The sequence below is a fragment of the Rhinopithecus bieti genome, unplaced genomic scaffold (genome assembly GCF_001698545.2).
Source record: "Rhinopithecus bieti isolate Rb0 unplaced genomic scaffold, ASM169854v2 scaffold_4781, whole genome shotgun sequence".
In the NCBI taxonomy this organism is placed as follows: Eukaryota; Metazoa; Chordata; class Mammalia; order Primates; family Cercopithecidae; genus Rhinopithecus; species Rhinopithecus bieti.
Genome location: NW_016805181.1, coordinates 4796389 through 4814508, shown reverse-complemented (window position 1 = coordinate 4814508; position 18120 = coordinate 4796389). Strand labels below are relative to the sequence as shown.

The 18120-nt window shown below is 39.8% G+C and overlaps 1 long non-coding RNA gene across 1 annotated transcript in view; it reads left to right on the top strand.

Moving 5' to 3' along the window:
* LOC108529231 (uncharacterized) overlaps positions 1-18120 on the top strand; it is a 46036-nt gene that overhangs the window by 4813 nt on the left and 23103 nt on the right. Inside the window, exon 2 of the long non-coding RNA XR_001885445.1 lies at positions 1238-1391. This is a non-coding gene — a long non-coding RNA (uncharacterized LOC108529231). The remainder of the gene's footprint in view (positions 1-1237; positions 1392-18120) is intronic.

Genomic DNA, 18120 nt, shown 5'->3' with positions numbered 1-18120 from the left:
TATAACTGTTTTTTAAAACTTTGAAGAATGGTTTTATCCTTATATGTAAATTCTATATTTTATATTATGTTTATGTGCTTTATGAAGAAAACATGCAAAACACATTGTGGCATTAAAATAAGTATGTTATTTCTACATCACTGCAGTGGAAAACATTCCAATCTTATTTTGTTCTCCAATATTATGTACATAATGAAATAAATAAGATTATTTATCAACACACACACACACAAAAACACTCCACTGGAGGGAGAGGGTAGTGCATATTAACCATAAATCCACCATATCCCACATAGATGAAATCTATAGTGAAAGCCTCATTGGAGGTGGAACAAACAATGAAGCTGTCCCGCTGCACATCATGTTTCTTTTCACTTGGGAGAAGGGCTTGTAGGGAACATACAGCCCGTTTTTTTGAAGATGTTCTCACCAGGAAAAAAAAATCTCCAGTCTCTACATATGGGATTGGTTTTCTTTAAAAATAGAAAAAAAAAAATGCTCAATACAAAACTTAAAAACTGTAAAATGATATTCATTTTCATGCTAATCAGCAGACCAATCTTTCTTTACATATTGTCTTTTATCCTTATACTATACTGCTCTAAGAGTTATACGTTATAATTTCAATTTTCCATATAATGAAAATACAGACGCATAGAAGTTTAGTGATTTGCCCAGATTTGCATATCTGATTGGCAGCACAGGTCATACTCAAATATGTGCCATGACCCTGAATCTCATGAATGAAACCAAACTGAGACCCTCCTCGTGGTCAAAAGTCAGGAGCCTGTAAAGGAGGGAGATGGACTCTTCCAGAAAGTCTGTAAGATTCTTCTGAAGATGACATAATAACTGCCGACATGGACCATAAAGCTGAGGGTGACACCCTGAGCTGCTTTCTTTTGGGTCTCCGAGAAAGCCTTCATGGAGTGGAGCCACCACACTAGCCCAAGACAGCTACAGCTGTTCTTCTACATGAGTAGAAAGACAAACTTTTATTGGGTTTAAGTCACTGTTATTTTGGGTTTATGTTATTCACAGTTGAATCTAATCCTAACTGATACAACCACTATCCTGCAAAAACGGTGGCAAAAAAATATATATCACATATCCATCTCATAAATCAACTTTTATAAGGAAATGAAGTCAAATTATTACCCCCAATAAAAAGGTGTTTTGCAACATGACCCAGGAATTTAGAAGGACCATTTGTTCACTATTTCTCCCTGTCTCACAGCTCTCGTGGCCTCAGCGGATAAGTATATGAGAGCACAGTTTTCCTGGTTTCAGAATATGAAGATCCAGGGAACAAAGAACCTCAAAGAACAACACCTGGATTGCCAAGGTTTGGCCGGCAGTGCACTTTCTCCAACCTTACAGTCACACGCAAGGTGAAAAGCTCTCTTGTTTTCTCTTTTCCTAAGTTTTCTTAAAGAAGAAAGAAAAGGGACCAAGATAAGTGGAACTGAAGAAAAATGAAATATAAACAAACTACACTTTTCCCTGAACAGAAAAGCTCAATTAAGCAAAGACAGAGAGAAGAGACATGTAGGATGCTAATTTAAACCACAGCCCCATGTCTAATGCTTTTAGCCAAGGAAAGAAGAGAAAAGCAAAAAAGAAATCTGAGTCAGAGGGAAGATGTCATGGTGAGTTTCAATGGGAAGAATTCCTTATTAATTCTAAAGAACACGATGCAACATGGATTTAATTATGCAAGTCAACCCACCCACATTCCTCCGCTGCCTTTCACACACATGGGCTTCTGAGGATGATGAAAGGTGGGTGGGGAGAAAGGGATAAGGAGGCAAAGCACAGGATGGCTAGGGCCACTGAGAAGATGGCTCTACCCTAGAGCTCTGTGGCTGTGGCTTCACCCTCTCTAAACATGAGCCCCCGGTTGCCCAACTCCAGTTGCTGCAATGGCACCTGACCATGGCCTAGCTAATTCATTCACCTTGGGTCCGGGACACTTCTGTGTTGTTCTATTTACTGTGAAGGAAACTTCTTAAGCCTTTGAGAAATGGAGAGAAGGAGGATAGATAGGAGCTTAAAAAAAATCTCTCAGCTGCTTTTAATTTCCTGTGGGAAGCACAGCGCAATCTCACCAAGTTTTTCCCTAAGAGCAAGTCTCCATTAAAACTCCAAAGAGTTTAAATGTATTAGAAATTTGAAACACTACTCAGGTTTTCCTAAAGTTTTCTTGGGACTTTTAATCTATACTGTCATCAATACCCCAATCTCTGCACCAGCAAAATAATTAAAAATGTCCCATAACCAAGACCCCATTGTTTCTTCCTGCTTTTTCTTTCACTTTCAGACAATACCTGTAAGGGTCCTAGCTGAGAGAGATCCACTGACCATTCTGTGCTTTAGCTAACTATCTCTGGACAGCTTTAGACTTTTAAACTGAGGACATTCCACTTGGATAGAAAGCCATGATGGAACTATGAAGTCACAGGGCATCAGCATGAGGGTTCAGTTGCAGATAACAAAACAAACACCCACTCTAGCTGTCTCAAGCAAAAGGAATGTGATGCAGGGAACTGCGTGCTTAGAAAACTTCTGAAAGGCTTTAGGCAGACTTCCATGAAAGACTCTCAGGACAGCACCACCGAACTTGTCTGTCAAAGTAGCTACTTCATCTCAACCAATTTTTGAAAGGTGATTTTCAAAAAGTTTTCAATGACTCATTTTTAAAAAGTAAAGTTATTTGGAGATAATTTGAGATTTGCATGCAAGTAAGTATTTAAGAAATAATACAGATTGCTGGCAAGATGGCCGAATAGGAACACCTCCACTCGGCAGCTCCCAGCGAGACTGACACAGAAGGTGGATGATTTCTGCATTTCCAACTGAGGTAACCAGTTCATTTCATTGGGACTGGTTGGACAGTGGGTGTAGCCCATGGAGGGTGAGCTGAAGCAGGCTGGGGCATTGTCTCACCTTGGAAGCACAAGGGGTTGGGAGTTCTCTCCCCTACCCAAGGGAAGCCATGAGGGACTGTGCCTGAGGAATGGAGCACTCCAGTCCAGATACTGCACTTTTCCTACAGTCTTCGCAACCCGCAGACTAGGAGATTCCCTCTGGTGTCTACACCACCAGAGCCCTGGGTTTCAAGCACAAAGCTGGGCAGATGTTCGGACAGACACCAAACTAGCTGCAGGAGATTTTTTTTTTTCTCATACCCCAGTGGTGCCTGGAATGCCAGAGAGACAGAACAGTTCACTCCCCTGGAAAGGGGGCTGAAGCCAGGGAGCCAAGTGGTTTGGTTTGGCAGGTCCCACCCCCACAGAGCCCAGAAAACTCAAATCCACTGACTTGAAATTTTCGTAGCCAGCACAACACTCTGAGCTCGACCTGGGACACTCCAGCTCAGTGTGGGGAGGGGTGTCTGCCATTGCTAAGGCTTGAATAGGTGGTTTTACTTTCACAGTGTAAACAAAGACACCCAGAAGTTTGAACTGGGTGGAGCCCACTGCAGCTTAGCAAGGCCACTGTGGCCAGACTGCCTCTCTGGGCAGGGCATCTCTGAAAAAAAGGCAGCATCCCCAGAAAGGGACTTATAGATAAAACCCTCATCTCCCTGGGACAGAGCTCCTGGGGGAAAGGGCGGCTGTGGGTGCAGTTTCAACAACTTAAATGTTTCTGCCTGCCGGCTCTGAAGAGAGCAGCGGATCTCCCAGCACAGCGTTTGAGCTCTGCTAAGGGTCAGACTGCCTCCTCAAGTGGGTCCCTGACTCCTATGTATCCTAACTGGGAGACAACTCCCAGTAGGGGCTGACAGACACCTCATACAGGAGAACTCTGGCTGACATCTGGCAGGTGCCCCTCTGGGACAAAGCTTTCAGAGAAAAGAATAGGCAGCAATCTTTGTTGTTCTGCAGCCTCCGCTTGTGACACCCAGGCAAACAGGGTCTGGAGTGGACCTCCAGAAAACTCCAGCAGACTTGCAGCAGAGGGGTCTGACTGTTAGAGACCCCATATGAAGGTCACCAACATCAAAGACCAAAGGTAGATAAATCCATGAAGATGGGGAGAAACAAAAATTCCAAAAACCAGCTTCTCCTCCAAAGGATCACAACTCCTCACCAGCAAGGGAACAAAACTGGACAGAGAATGAGTTTAATGAACTGACAGAAGTAGGCTTCAGAAAGTGGGTAATAACAAACTCCTCTGAGTTAAAGCAGCATGTTCTAACCCAATGCAAGGAAGCTAAGAACCCTGAAAAAAGGTCAGACAAATTGCTAACTAGAGTAACCAGTTTAGAGAAGAACATAAATGACCTGATGGAGCTGAAAAACACAGCACAAGAACTTTGTTCATAAGTATCGATAGCTAAATCGATCAGGCAGAAGAAAGGATATCAGAGATTGAAGATAAACTTAATGAAATAAAGCAAGAAGACAAGATTAGAGAAAAAAGAATGAAAAGGAATGAACAAAGACTCCGAGAAATACGGGGCTATGTGAAAAGACCAAATCTCTGTTTGATTGGTGTACCCGAAGGTGACAGGGAGAATGGAACCAGGTTGGAAAACACTCTTCAGGATATTATCCAGGAAAACTTCCCCAACCTAGCAGGATAGGCCAACATTCAAATTCAGGAAATACAGAGAACACCACAAAGATACTCCTCGATAAGAGCAACCCCAAGACACATAATTGTTAGCTTCACCAAGGTGGAAATGAAGGAAAAAATGTTAAGGGCAGCCAGAGAGAAACATCGGATTACCCACAAAGGGAAGCCTATCAGACTAACAGTGGATCTCTCAGCAGAAACCCTACAAGCCAGAAGAGAGTGGGGGCCAATATTCAGCATCCTTAAAGAAAATAATTTTCAACCCAGAATTTCATATCCAGCCAAACTAAGCTTCATAAGTGAAGGAGAAATAAAATCCTTTACAGACAAGCAAATGCTGAGAGATTTTTGTCACCACCAGGCCTGCCTTACAAGAACTCCTGAAGGAAGCATTAAACATAGAAAGGAACAACCAGTACCAGCCACTGCAAAAACATACCAAACGGTAAAGACCATCAACACTATGAAGAAACTGCATAACTAACAGACAAAATAACCAGTTAGCATAATAATGATAGGATCAAATTCAGACATAACAATATTAACATTAAATTTAAATGGGCTAAATGCCCCAATTAAAAGACACAGACTGGCAAATTGGATAAAGAGTCAAGACCCATCGGCGTGCTGTATTCAGGAGGCCCAACTCATATGCAAGGATACACGTAGGCTCAAAAGAAGGGGATGGAGGAATATTTACCAAGGAAGTGGAAAGCAAAAAGCAAAACAAAACAAACAAATAAAACAAACAAATGAACAAACAAAAAACAAAAACAGGAGTTGCAATCCTGGTCTCTGATAAAGCAGACTTTAAACTAACAAAGATCAAAAGAGACAAAGAAGGGCATTACGTAATGGTAAAGGGATCAATACAGTAAGAAGAGCTAATTATCCTAAATATATATGCACCCAATACAGGAGCACCCAGATTCATAAAGCAAGTGATTACAGACCTACAAAGAGACTTAGACTCCCACAAAATAATAATGGGAGACTTTAACACTTACTGTCAATATTAGACAGATCAATGAGATAGGAAATTAACAAGGATATTCAGGACTTGAACTCAGCTCTTAATCAAATGGACCTAATAGACATCTACAGAACTCTCCACCCCAACTCAACAGAATATACATTTTTCTCAGCACCTCATCGCACTTATTCTAAAATTGACCACGTAATTGGAAGTAAAACACTCCTCAGCAAATGCAAAAGAATGGAAACCATAACAAACAGTCTCTCAGACCACAGTGTAATCAAATTAGAACTCAGAATTAAGAAACTCACTCAAAACTGCACAACTACATGGAAACTGAATAAGGAGCTCCTGAATGAATCTGGATAAATAATGAAATGAAGGCAGGAATAAAGATGATCTTTGAAACCAATGAGAACAAAGACACAATGTAATAGAATGTCTGGGACACATTTGAAGTAGTGTGTAGAGGGAAATTTATAGCATTAAATGCCCACAAGAGAAAGTAGGAAAGATCTAATATCACAATTAAAATAACTAGAGAAGCAAGAGCAAACAAATTCACAAGCTAGCAGAAGACAAGAAATAACTAAGATCAGAGCAGAATTGAAGGAGATAGAGACACAAAAACCCTTAAAAAAAATCAGTGAATCCAAGAGCTGTTTTTTTGAAAAGATCAAGAAAATATAGACCACTAGCCAGACTAATAAAGAAGAAATGAGTGAAGAATCAAATAGACACAATAAAAAAAATGATAAAGGGGATATCACCACTGATCCCACAGAAATACAAACTACAAACAGAGAATACTATAAACACCTCTACATAAATAAACTAGAAGTCTTGAAAATCTAGAAGAAATGGATAAATTCCTGGACACATACACCCTCCCAAGTCTAAACAAGGAGAAGTCTAATCCCTGAATAGACCAATAAAAGGTTCTGAAATTGAGGCAGTAATTAGTAGCCTACAAACCAAAAAAATGTCCAAGACTAGACAAATTCACAGCTGAATTCTATCAGAGATACAAAGAGGAGCTGGTACCATTACTTCTGAAACTATTCCAAACAACAGCAAAAGAGGGACTCCTCCCTAACTCATTTTATGAGGCAGCATCATCCTGATAGCAAAACCTGGCAGAGACAAAACCACAAAAGAAAATTTCAGGCCAATATCCCTCATGAACATCGATGTGAAAATCCTTAATAAAATACTGGCAAACAGAATCCAGCAGCCATCCCCATCAAGCTACCAATGACTTTCAAAAAGCTTATCCACCAGGATCAAGTCGGCTTCATCCCTGGGATGCAAGGCTGGTTCAGCATACACAAATCAATAAATGTAATCCATCACATAAACAGAACCAATGACAAAAACCACATGATTATCTCAATAGATGCAGAAAAGGCCTTCAACAAAATTCAACAGCCCTTCATGCTAAAAACTCTCAATAAACTAGGTATTGATGGAACACATCTCAAAATAATAAGAGCTATTTATGACAAACCCACAGCCAATATCATACTGAATGGGCAAAAGCTGTAGGCATTCCCTTTGAAAACCAGCACAAGCCAAGGATGCCCTCTCTCACTACTCCTATTCAGCGTATTATTGGGAGTTCTGGCCAGACCAATTAGGCAAGAGAAAGAAATAAGGAGTATTCAAATAGGAAAAGGGAAGTCAAATTGTCTCTGCTTGCAGATACATGATTGTATATTTGGAAAACCCCACTGTCTCAGCCCAAAATCTCCTTAAGCTGATAAGCAACTTCAGCAAAGTCTCAGGATACAAAATCAACATACAAAAATCACAAGCATTCCTATACACAAATAACAAACAAACAGAGAGCCAAATCATGAGTGAACTCCCATTCACAATTGCTATAAAGAGAATAAAATACCCAGAAATCCAACTTACAAGGGATGTGAAGGACTTCTTCAAGGAGAACTACACACAACTGCTCATCAAAATAAAAGAGGACACAAACAAATGGAAGAACATTTCATGCTCATGGATAGGCAGAATCGATATCATGAAAATGGCCATACTGCCCAAGGTAATGTATAGATTCAATGCCATCCCCATCAAGCTACCAATGACTTTCTTCACAGAATTGGAAAAAACTATTTTAAACTTCACATGGAACTAAAAAAGAGCCCACATAGCCAAGACAATCCTAAGCAAAAAGAACAAAGGAGGCATCATACTACCTGACTTCAAACTATACTACAAGGCTACAGTAACCAAAACAGCATGTTACTGGTACCAAAACAGAGATGTAGACCAATGGAACAGAACAGAGGCCTCAGAAATAATACCACACATCTATAACCATTTGATCTTTAACAAAGCTGACAAAAGCAAGCATTGGGGAAAGGATTCCCTATTCAATAAATGATGTTGGGAAAACTGGCTATCCATATGCAGAAAACTGAAACTGGACCCCTTCCTTACACCTTATATAAAAATTAATTCAAGATGGATTAAAGACTTAAACATAAGACCTAAAAGCATAAAAATCCTAGAGGAAAACCTAGGCAGTGCNCCCAAAACTTAAAAAAAATTAAAAAAAATTAAAAAAAAAAAAAAAAAAAAAAAAATCAAAAGTGGGCAAAGGATATGAATAGACATTTCTCAAAAGAAGACATTTATGCAGCCAACAAATATATGAAAAGAAACTCATCATCACTGGTCATTGGAGAAATGCAAATCAAAACTACAATGAGGTATCATCTCACACCAGTTAGAATGATGATCATTAAAAATTCAGGAAATAACAGATGCTGGAGAGAATGTGGAGAAATAGGGATGCTTTTTCACTGCTGATGGGAGTGTAAAGTAGTTCAACCATTGTGGAAGACAGTGTGGTGATTCCTTAAGGATCTAGAACTAGAAATACCATTTGATCCAGCAATCCCATTACTGGGTATATACCCAAAGGATTATAAATCATGCTACTATAAAGGCACATACACACATATGTTTATTGTGGCACTATTCACAATAGCAAAGACTTGGAACCAACCCAAATATCCATCAATGATAGACTGGATAAAGAAAATGTGGCACATATACACCATGGAATACTATGCAGCCATAAAAAGGATGAGTTCATGTCCTTTTCAGGGACATGGATGAAGCTGAAGAGTATCATTCTCAGCAAACTAATGCAAGAACAGAAAACCAAGGACTGCATGTTCTCACTAATAAGTGGGGGTTGAACAATAAGAACACACGGACACAGGGAGGGGAATATCACACACTGAGGCCTTTCAGGGTGTGGGGAGCTAGGGGAAGGATAGCATTAGGAAAATCCTAATGCAGGTGATGGGTTGATGGGTGCAGCAAACCACCATGGCACATGTATACCTATGTAACAAAACTGCACATTCTGCACATACGCCCCAGAACTTGAAGTATAATAAATAAAATAAAATAAAGACATAATACAAGCTGTGTGTGGTGGCTCACGCCTGTAATCCTAACACTTTGGGAGGCCAAGGCAGGCTGATCACCTGAAGTCGAGAGTTCAAGATCAGTCTGACTGACATGGAGAAACCCCATCTCTACTAAAAATACAAAATTAGCCAGGCGTGGTGACGCATGCCTGTAATCCTAGCTATTCTGGAGGCAGGAGAATCGCTTGAACCCGGGAGGTGGTGAGCTGAGATTGTGCCATTGCACTCCAGCCTGGGCGACAAGAGTGAAACTCTGTCTCAAAAAAAAAGAAAGAAAGAATACAGAAATTCTAGGCACTTTTTACCCTGTTTCCCCTAATGACAATGTCTTACAAAACCATAACATCACAACCAGGATATTGACATTGGTACGATCTACTTGTCTAATTCAAACTCCCCTGGATTTAGTTGTACTTATGTGCATGTGTGTGTGTGTGTGTGTGTGTTTAGTTATTTGCAATTTTATCACTTGTTTAGATTTGTGTATCTGTTACCACAGTCAAGACATAGACCAGGCACTACGTTGGGCTCAAAAGCCGGAGATGACTGTAAAGAATGGTAACAGGCTATCTTGAGTGGTTCGTAAGATGGCTCCAGAGATGATTTCTACTGGAATCCTGGAAGAGTTTTTGCTGTGGCACTTTTTTGTGATAATTATACAGCCTCCTTTCATAGCAACTTAGACTGAACTTCTGCCATGATTTTGGTGTCTGTATGTTTAAGATAAAGCTAATATTTTGTTATTTCTCCTGGTTTTATTCATTTCTGGACTAATAATTATTGGCCCTTCTGCTTGGGTGCCAAGGGCTGTGATAGTGGAGACAGAGTTCCTGCTCTGAAGGGCTCATAGTAGGAAGAATCATTATCATAGAACCCACTTCATTTTTATTTTTACTCCCATGAAGGTATCAAATTTTGCTCATCTTGGCTCTCACCTGCTCCCTTGCTCCAGCCTCCCCAGAGTCTTGGTGCCATTGAATCCTCTGGGCTCATTCCTTCTCCAGCAGTCTTTCCATTCCCATCCACCTTCTTGGAGCTTCAGAGTTCATTTTATTTCTCATAAAGAAATAACATATTCCAGTTCTAGCCAATCTTATTTCCCACCTCTTTCCAAGAGTCATGTGTGAAAACTGCAAACTCCACTCAGAGTGTCCACTCCATGCCCTAAGAGTAGACATTGACCATAGCAAGAGTGAGGAGCATTGGAACAGAGAAGACACTGCAAAATAGCAACTATAATCACTATGCCTCCCGTAGAAAACTTCTCTCCCCCGAGTCACCACTGTCTCTTAAATTCAGTTATATCTTTCTTCAAGAGTAAGCTCAAAACTGCATTATCTAAGAATCTTTATTTATCTCACCCAATTTAGTCTCTCATTTCATCTTGGACAATCACTATTTTATAAAGTTCCCTTCTGATTCCCACATTCCTCACATCACTGTCTTGCTCAAAACCTATTAAGTCATCACTGCTGAAAAGACTCTACCTCATTATTATGGCACTCAAGGCCCTCTTCAATCTGTATTCAACTATTCTTTGTAGGCTCATCTCAATAACCTTTCTGCAAACATCCTATGCTCCTTTATTACAAAAGCACTTGCCATTTCCTATAATGTGCCATGCAATTTTGAATTATGGCTTTGTGCATTTTGATCCCTAAGGCTGAAAGTACCGTCATACTTTTTTGGCCAATCAAATCTTACCCCAAGACTACTCAAATGGCTCCTACTTAATGAGGCCTTTCCTGATTTACCTTTCCCTTCTTGATCCCTGTTGGGAACCTATAATCAACTGTGCTTTGACACATGCAGTAAATCAATTGTAATGTAGCCGGTGAGTATTTGATGCATCCACTGAAGAGTGAGCATAGGAAGGAGGCTTGAGTATGGTTCATGTTTCTATCTGTAGAACCTCACACAGGTATGGAGGGGCACAGTGGAAAGGAATAGGAAATATTCTCTGTTTAAACCAGAGAAATTCTGGAACATACTGCATACTACTAGAATTTTTATTAAGATTTAGGTATCTGGAAGAAATGGTTTAAAGGAGGTCTGGGGCTTGAGGATTGGGACCCTATGTCATTGGGGTTATAATCTTGAAACAAAAGAAGGTAAAAATCTGGCTTTAGTGTCTGAGGAAGTCCTAGAAATTAGTAAACTCATTTTGAACTGGAATATAATTAAGGTTCAGAGGCCCTATTTTGAAAAACTGGAATTTCAGAGAAAAAATATGGTGAGATGAAATACAGTAATTTCACTTGGTTATCCTTGAAGCAGATTCCTGGTAACTCATTTCAAGTTTTTGTGTTGTAGGATGATAATACCTGAAAGTTCAGAAAGGCTTTTACAAAGTCTCATTAGCGACTATAATTCCTAGGATAACTATTCCAAGATTTGGGACACCTTTGAGTGATGGCAAAAACAAGAGCAATGGCAGTTCCAACAGCAAGAGCAGTTTCAGAGGTGGTAAGAGCAGCAGCAGATGGGCTTGGGGCCCACAGGGAAACTAGCAGCAATGGTGATACCACCATTGACTGAACACCTACTGTGAGCATGAAAAGTTGCCAGATGCCTAATAGACATTATAGTTAACCTTCATAACTACAATTTAAAATATATATAATCCATATTTTGCAAATAAAGACATTGTCTCAAAATGAGGAGGTAACTTGCTTAGATTCATATTGTTAAGTAGTAGCAGAATTTGGATTCGCTCCTGCCACATTACAATTTCTCTTAAAAGTGAGAATACTTGAAAGGACATATGTCCCAAGAAATTTTAGAGTATAAAGGTGCTGAGTGAAACTGTTGCTGCTATTATTCATGTCAGAATCATTAAGGCTGGCACAGTCTTGCGATACTAGTAGGTCTAAAATAAGTGGTTGAATTAAATGGAAAGGAACTGATACTAATGCCACAGTCTAATCCCACTATCTTCACCCACAATGTGTTTAGGAATCTTCTCTGCCTCATTTAAAATGTATTTCCAGCATTCTTCACTTGGTGGGAGAAGTTCCCAGAGTTACCTCTCAAGAAGGAACGTAACCATTAAATGTGCCACTGATTTTTGGAGGGTTGGAGGGAGGCTAACTAGAACCCATCAATGGTTAACCTCAACAGGAAGAGGAAAGAATGATTGTAGTTATTAATGTGGTTTAGATAAGTCTGGCTTAGCAAACTGGGAATCTGAGGCTAAGAAAAACAACAACAACAAACACATGCCCAGTACTGCCATTTTGTCCTCCCTTTCTCTGGGGTCACTCCTGAATCACCTACAAGCATCTTCCCTATGTTTCTACCAATCTCAGCAAAGAGCTCTTCAACCATTTCATTGATTTGGTCTGCTCTATCATGACTATTTTTGCCATGGTCTTATCTTGTTCACCTCCCCATCTTTTCATGGGCTGTTGGGGTCACTTGACTTTAGCCCCTCTCCTAGATTTTAGAACTATCCTTAATTAAAGATATATCCAATTCCATGATCTAACTCTTAGGTGTTTTCTAGAAGAAAGTCTCTAAGAGAAAGGTGGATTTTAAGCCTACAATACACATGTTGATCTAGAGCTTACTTAAAAAAAATTCTAAGCCTTTTCTAATACATGTTTATGACCAAATTACAGGATAAAATAAAGTGTAGAATTCTTATCATGAGTTGGTGCTAGTCATGGGAGCTGATAGCTTAAGTGGCCAGCAGGTGGTCTCTTTTCACCAGCCATCATGCCAAACCCATCCATTGAGGGTGTAGTTGGAAAAAAATCCCAGCTGCAATCTCTTAGGCATTTCAGCATTCTAAGCACTAACAAAATAAGAGACTGTAAAGATTCCTTGTGAACAATCCATATTTTAGGCCTAAGGGTTTCTAGAATTTTGGACAAGATATGTCAGTTTCAGAAGCCCTGGTAAGTTTATAGATCTTTGAAAGTGAATTTGACCCTCTCTTCTTGATTTTAAGCATATTGGGATACATGGTACAAAGAGATGCCGCAGGAGACTTTTCAGAGGAACATGATCATACCAAGGTGTCTTCTATCCTATCTTTACTGCTGTCCTCCTTAGCCTCTCCAGTTCTTATTGTCTACTCCCCATGGTGTAGTCTGCTACTAATGAATTCTCTGAGTTTTTATTTTCAACAATTTTACTTGTATTTCCAACAATTAGCTGTCTTTTACACAATTTTCCAATGTTCACTTTCTACTCTGTAACATGGGTCCTCTATTTGCCTGTAATCTTTGGCAGCTTGGGGGTATGTCTGGCTCTAGTGTTCTACCTTCCTTAATCTAGCTTCAGTGAGTTAGCAGTTGATTATATTTTCTGAGGCCTGCCATGTCTCATGGACTTCAGTCCTGGTTCCAGTTAAGATTTGGTTTTCCAAATAGGAAGATAACTCCTTATTTTAATATATCCTCCTGGCTACTTATGGGAGGGAGGTCGCAGAGCAGACATGGGAAGTTTTTAGGGGTAACATAAACAGAGGAGACTATTGAGCCTTCTCTATTTACTGAGTTTCTGCAGGTCATTCTCTTTTAGCTGGCAACATCTGTGAACTGGCTTTGCCTGCCATACAGAAAGCTGACTTTTCTTGTACCAACCACACTTTTCTCCTTCATCTATTTACGGTTCACACACTTTCTCAACCTAACCCTCCTGTGTTATATCATTTCACTCAGTCATCACTTCCACTCTTCCACTAAAAGACTTTCTGTTTACTTTTACCAAATCACATGATATGAGATAAATGTTCAAATCCTTATTTATGGGCATTTAAAGATTGCAACACTCCTTTTACAAGGCAGCTATTTGATTCCAGTATGGATAAGCTACAAAGCTAGAGTTGGCCTCCATCATGACTTGCAAAATGAAGGGCACTGAAGTTATTTTTACTCATAAAAAGGTAAATAATGAGGCACAGTCCTGGAAACAAACAGAACCAGAGTGTACCCTGCAGAATGCCAGGATGGTCTATTGGAGTGACATCACTATAGCGGTACAGTCACAGTGGGAGAATCAGTATAGATTCCCAAATTCTGTGAGCTGTTAGCCAATTATATTGCCTAATCAAACTTGTCTACAATAACAACACTTAAAACAAGTGCTAACATTTATTGAATGTTTAGGACAGTTCTGGCACTACATAGACATTTTTCATCTAATCCTCACAACTACCATTAGGAATAATTTCCATTCTACAGATAAGGACACTAAAGCCCAAAGCAGTTATACCACTTGCCCCAGATCACACAGTCAGAAAATGGCAGAGCTAGGTGTGTCAAGTCTGTTTTGAGTTGCTATAAATTAATACCTAAGACTGAGTAATGTATAAAGAAAAGAAGTTTTATTTTGGCTCATGGTTCTTCAGGCTGTACAGGAAGCATTGTGCCAGCATCTGCTTCTAGTGAGGGCCTCAGAGAGCTTACAATCATGGTAGAAGGCAAAGAGGAAGCTAGAGTGCCACGTGGTGAGAGGGAGCAAGAGAGGAAGAGGAGGAGGTGCCAGGGTCCTTTAAACAAGCAGCTTACCTGTGAACTGATTACTATGAGGATGGCACCAAGTCATTTATAAGGGGTCCACCCCCATGACCCAGACATCTCCTACTAGGCCCCACCTCCAACACTGGGGATCACATTTCAATATGAGATTTAGAGGCAACACAACTCTCAAGCCGTATTACTTGGGTTAAAACCCAACCCTCTGGCTCCAGAGTCCCTGCCCTCAGCCATAGTGCTCTGCCACTTCTCCAAGGATAGGTCTCCATTCTGTTCCCCGTACATGAGCCAGAGCTCACTGTCACTCAAGGGAGCCATTTCTATTGCTTCACAGAAATTTCAGGATGCCTTTCCTCATGTTGAACTAAAATCTGCCTGCCCGTAATTCTTCAGTTGAGTCTTTTTCTACTTTCAGATCCATCCAGAATATTTTGTTCTTGTTGTTTCTTATTTTCTTTTAACAACCTTTAGAGATTTGAAGATATAAATTGACCCTCCAATTCATACCTGAATATTATTTTTGTGGTTAGTGAAAATAATCTTATCCTGATATAAAAACTGTTGCATTGAGTAATGAAACAGCTCTCTACCTTTCCAGCTAGTGGTTGGCAAAATAGGTCCACAATGGAGTGTAAAGTGCTTGAGGAATAATCTCAAGGCGATAAGCTATGCTGATAAAAATTTACATAGTTATCCACAGTGTTGTTTATATTAACCACAAATTATAAATAACCTGTGTCCAAAATAATGGAATTTATAAATAGATTATAATTTATCCATGTGATAAAATACACATTCATTAAAATTTATGCTTTCAAATTACACTTAAGGATGAGAAATTCTCAGAATAATGTTAATTTTGAAAAGTAGGATTTAAAACAATATTTAGAGTGTTGTCCTAGTTTTGAAAAAAACATGCAAAAGAAAAAAATACTAGTGAATACATGCAAAAATACATAGAATGCCTAGAAAAAAGAATGAAAAAATGCACCATTGTAGTAATAATGAATTATCTATCTATTTTAATAAATACTCTGTATATTTTCTAAATTTTCTAAAATGGCATTCATTACCTTTGAAGTCAAGGAATACATTGTTGTTGTTGTTGGTATTGGTGGTGGTAATGTGTGTGTGTGTGTGTATATGTGTGTGTGTGTGTGTGTTTAAAGATCACACTATAAGAATTACCCTCAGCTGAAGTTGGACTTCAAGATTGGGGAGAGGGGCAAATGACATTGGAATAGGGTGCTTCTACCATCCATTATGATTCCAATGTTTGGTCCCCAAATTGCTTTGAATGCCCCTGTGCATTTAAGAACTCAGCAACCAGGATATAAGAGTGACTGGGGCCTCTTCCCTCCTCCACACTCCATCTCTTGTGCTGTTATAGTGGACAATGTCAGTTAAATTTAAAACTTAGATAAACAACAAATCTTGCATAAGACATACTTATATTTTAAAATTACTGATTATTTATCTAAAAATCAGACGTAGCTAGGAGTCCTCTATTTTAGCTGCTATATCTAGCAACCCTACCTCTAAATCCCTTCAGATGCCTTTTCAACATTTTTGTAAATATAAAAATTTCCCTCCTCTCCTTTATTGGTCCACCCTGGGAACATTTCTTTATTAAATCACTCACCCAGGAGTCTTGCTTTTGATGCTTCTGTGGAACTTAAACTCAGGAGAATCTTCTTCCCCTTTCCTGCCCCCATATCTCTTTCTCTATCTATTCAGCTCTCTCTCTTTCTTAGTTATCTCTCTGGCATTTCTCCCTCGAAGCATTTCTCAAAAATTGCCCTCATTTACTTTTCCATGGATTATCTAAAAAATAAACATCCTCAGGATTTTCTCCAATGTGTAAACACATTACCAGTACAAATAATAATCAAAACACAAAACTGACAAAGGATACAAATATAGAGTTGATAAAATCTGTTGATAAGAGAATAATTAAGTAGGCTATGAAATACAACCCAGGAAAATTGACCATAAAGTAAATAGTAACCACAAAAACTCCATGATTTTAGAAATGATACATGATGTTTGTTATTGACAAAAAATAGATACACCCTAATTATATTTAGAGATAATTAACTGATCAGTTGAAAATAATTTAAAATGCAGATAAAAATGGAAAGTGCAGATTAAGAATTTAATTAGCTTGGAGTTCACTCAAGAAAATGTTTCTTCACTGGAAATTCAACAGTGCTGACAAAATTCTGAAGGAAATAATTTTATTCGAAGTCCTCAGGGTCAAAGTCAAGAGGTAAAAAATGTTATGCTCAAAGTGTTCTGTGTTGATGGACAATCTTGGCAAAGTTGTCAGCATAAACATAAAGAAGCACATGGAATCTCATTCTGCTGCCTAGGGAGGGATACCGAGGGAGAGGTGGGTGTGAGAGGGACTTAGGTCATGCCATGGAGCCATAATGAAAGCTGCTTTGTATTGGCCAGGCATGGAGTAATAATAGCAGCAATGAAGGTAATTGCCATAGTGGCCCTAAATACATACTTTTGATCAACAGGAAAATTGTGCAACACTTACTAAGGTGTTGGACCCTAGGCTAGACATGAGATCACCATCATCTCTGTGATCACATGAACTGTTTTTCCCACTTGCTATATGAATATTGAGACTTAATGAGGTTTAATAGTGTTAAATTCACACAGCCAGAGATGTCTGATGCCAAAGCTGAGCTCTTAACACCTGTGCTTTGTGTCAGGCAATATGTCTTCCCCATTCGTAGAGCACCTCACTTTGGGTGGACTTCAGTGTCAGATGAAGGACATAGAAATCAAATCTGTCGATGCTGGAGAGTGTTATGCAGAGTTCTGGAACCATATCATTCCTTTCTTAAGTTATTCCAGAAATAAGTACAGGGTCAGGGGAAGACTAGAAGCAAAGAGAACAACTTAAAATATTTTAATATTAAGAAATGACAAAGGCTTGACCCAACTGAGGGACAGTAGGGATGAAGTAGAAAGGAAGTATAGAAATATACTGTGTGGGTGTAATTACCAGGGTTTGGTGGTTAACTAAATATAGGTCATGGAGGAATGGGGTCAAAAATGAATCCAGACTTAAGTTTGAGTGATTGGAAAGTTGTGCTGCAGAGAAAGGAAATTCACTGTAAGAATTTCAGACCCGAGGGGGTGGAGCAAGATGGCTGAGTAGGAACAGCTCCAGTCTCCAACTCCCAGCGTGAGCGACACAGAAGACCGGTGATTTCTGCATTTTCAACTGAGGTACTGGGGTCATCTCACTAGGGAGTGCCGGACAATCGGTGCTGGTCAGCTGCTGCAGCCCGACCAGCAAGAGCTGAAGCAGGGCGACGCATCGCCTCACCTGGGAAGTGCAAGGGGGAAGGGAATCACTTTTCCTAGCCAGGGGAACTGAGACACACAACACCTGGAAAATCGGGTAACTCCCACCCCAATACTGCGCTTTAAGCAAACGGGCACACCAGGAGATCATATCCCACACCTGGCAGGGAAGGTCCGATGGCCATGGAGCCTCCCTCATTGCTAGCACAGCAGTCTGCGATCTAACTGCAAGGTAGCAGCGAGGCTGGGGGAGGGGCGCCCGCCATTGCTGAGGCTTAAGTAGGTAAACAAAGCC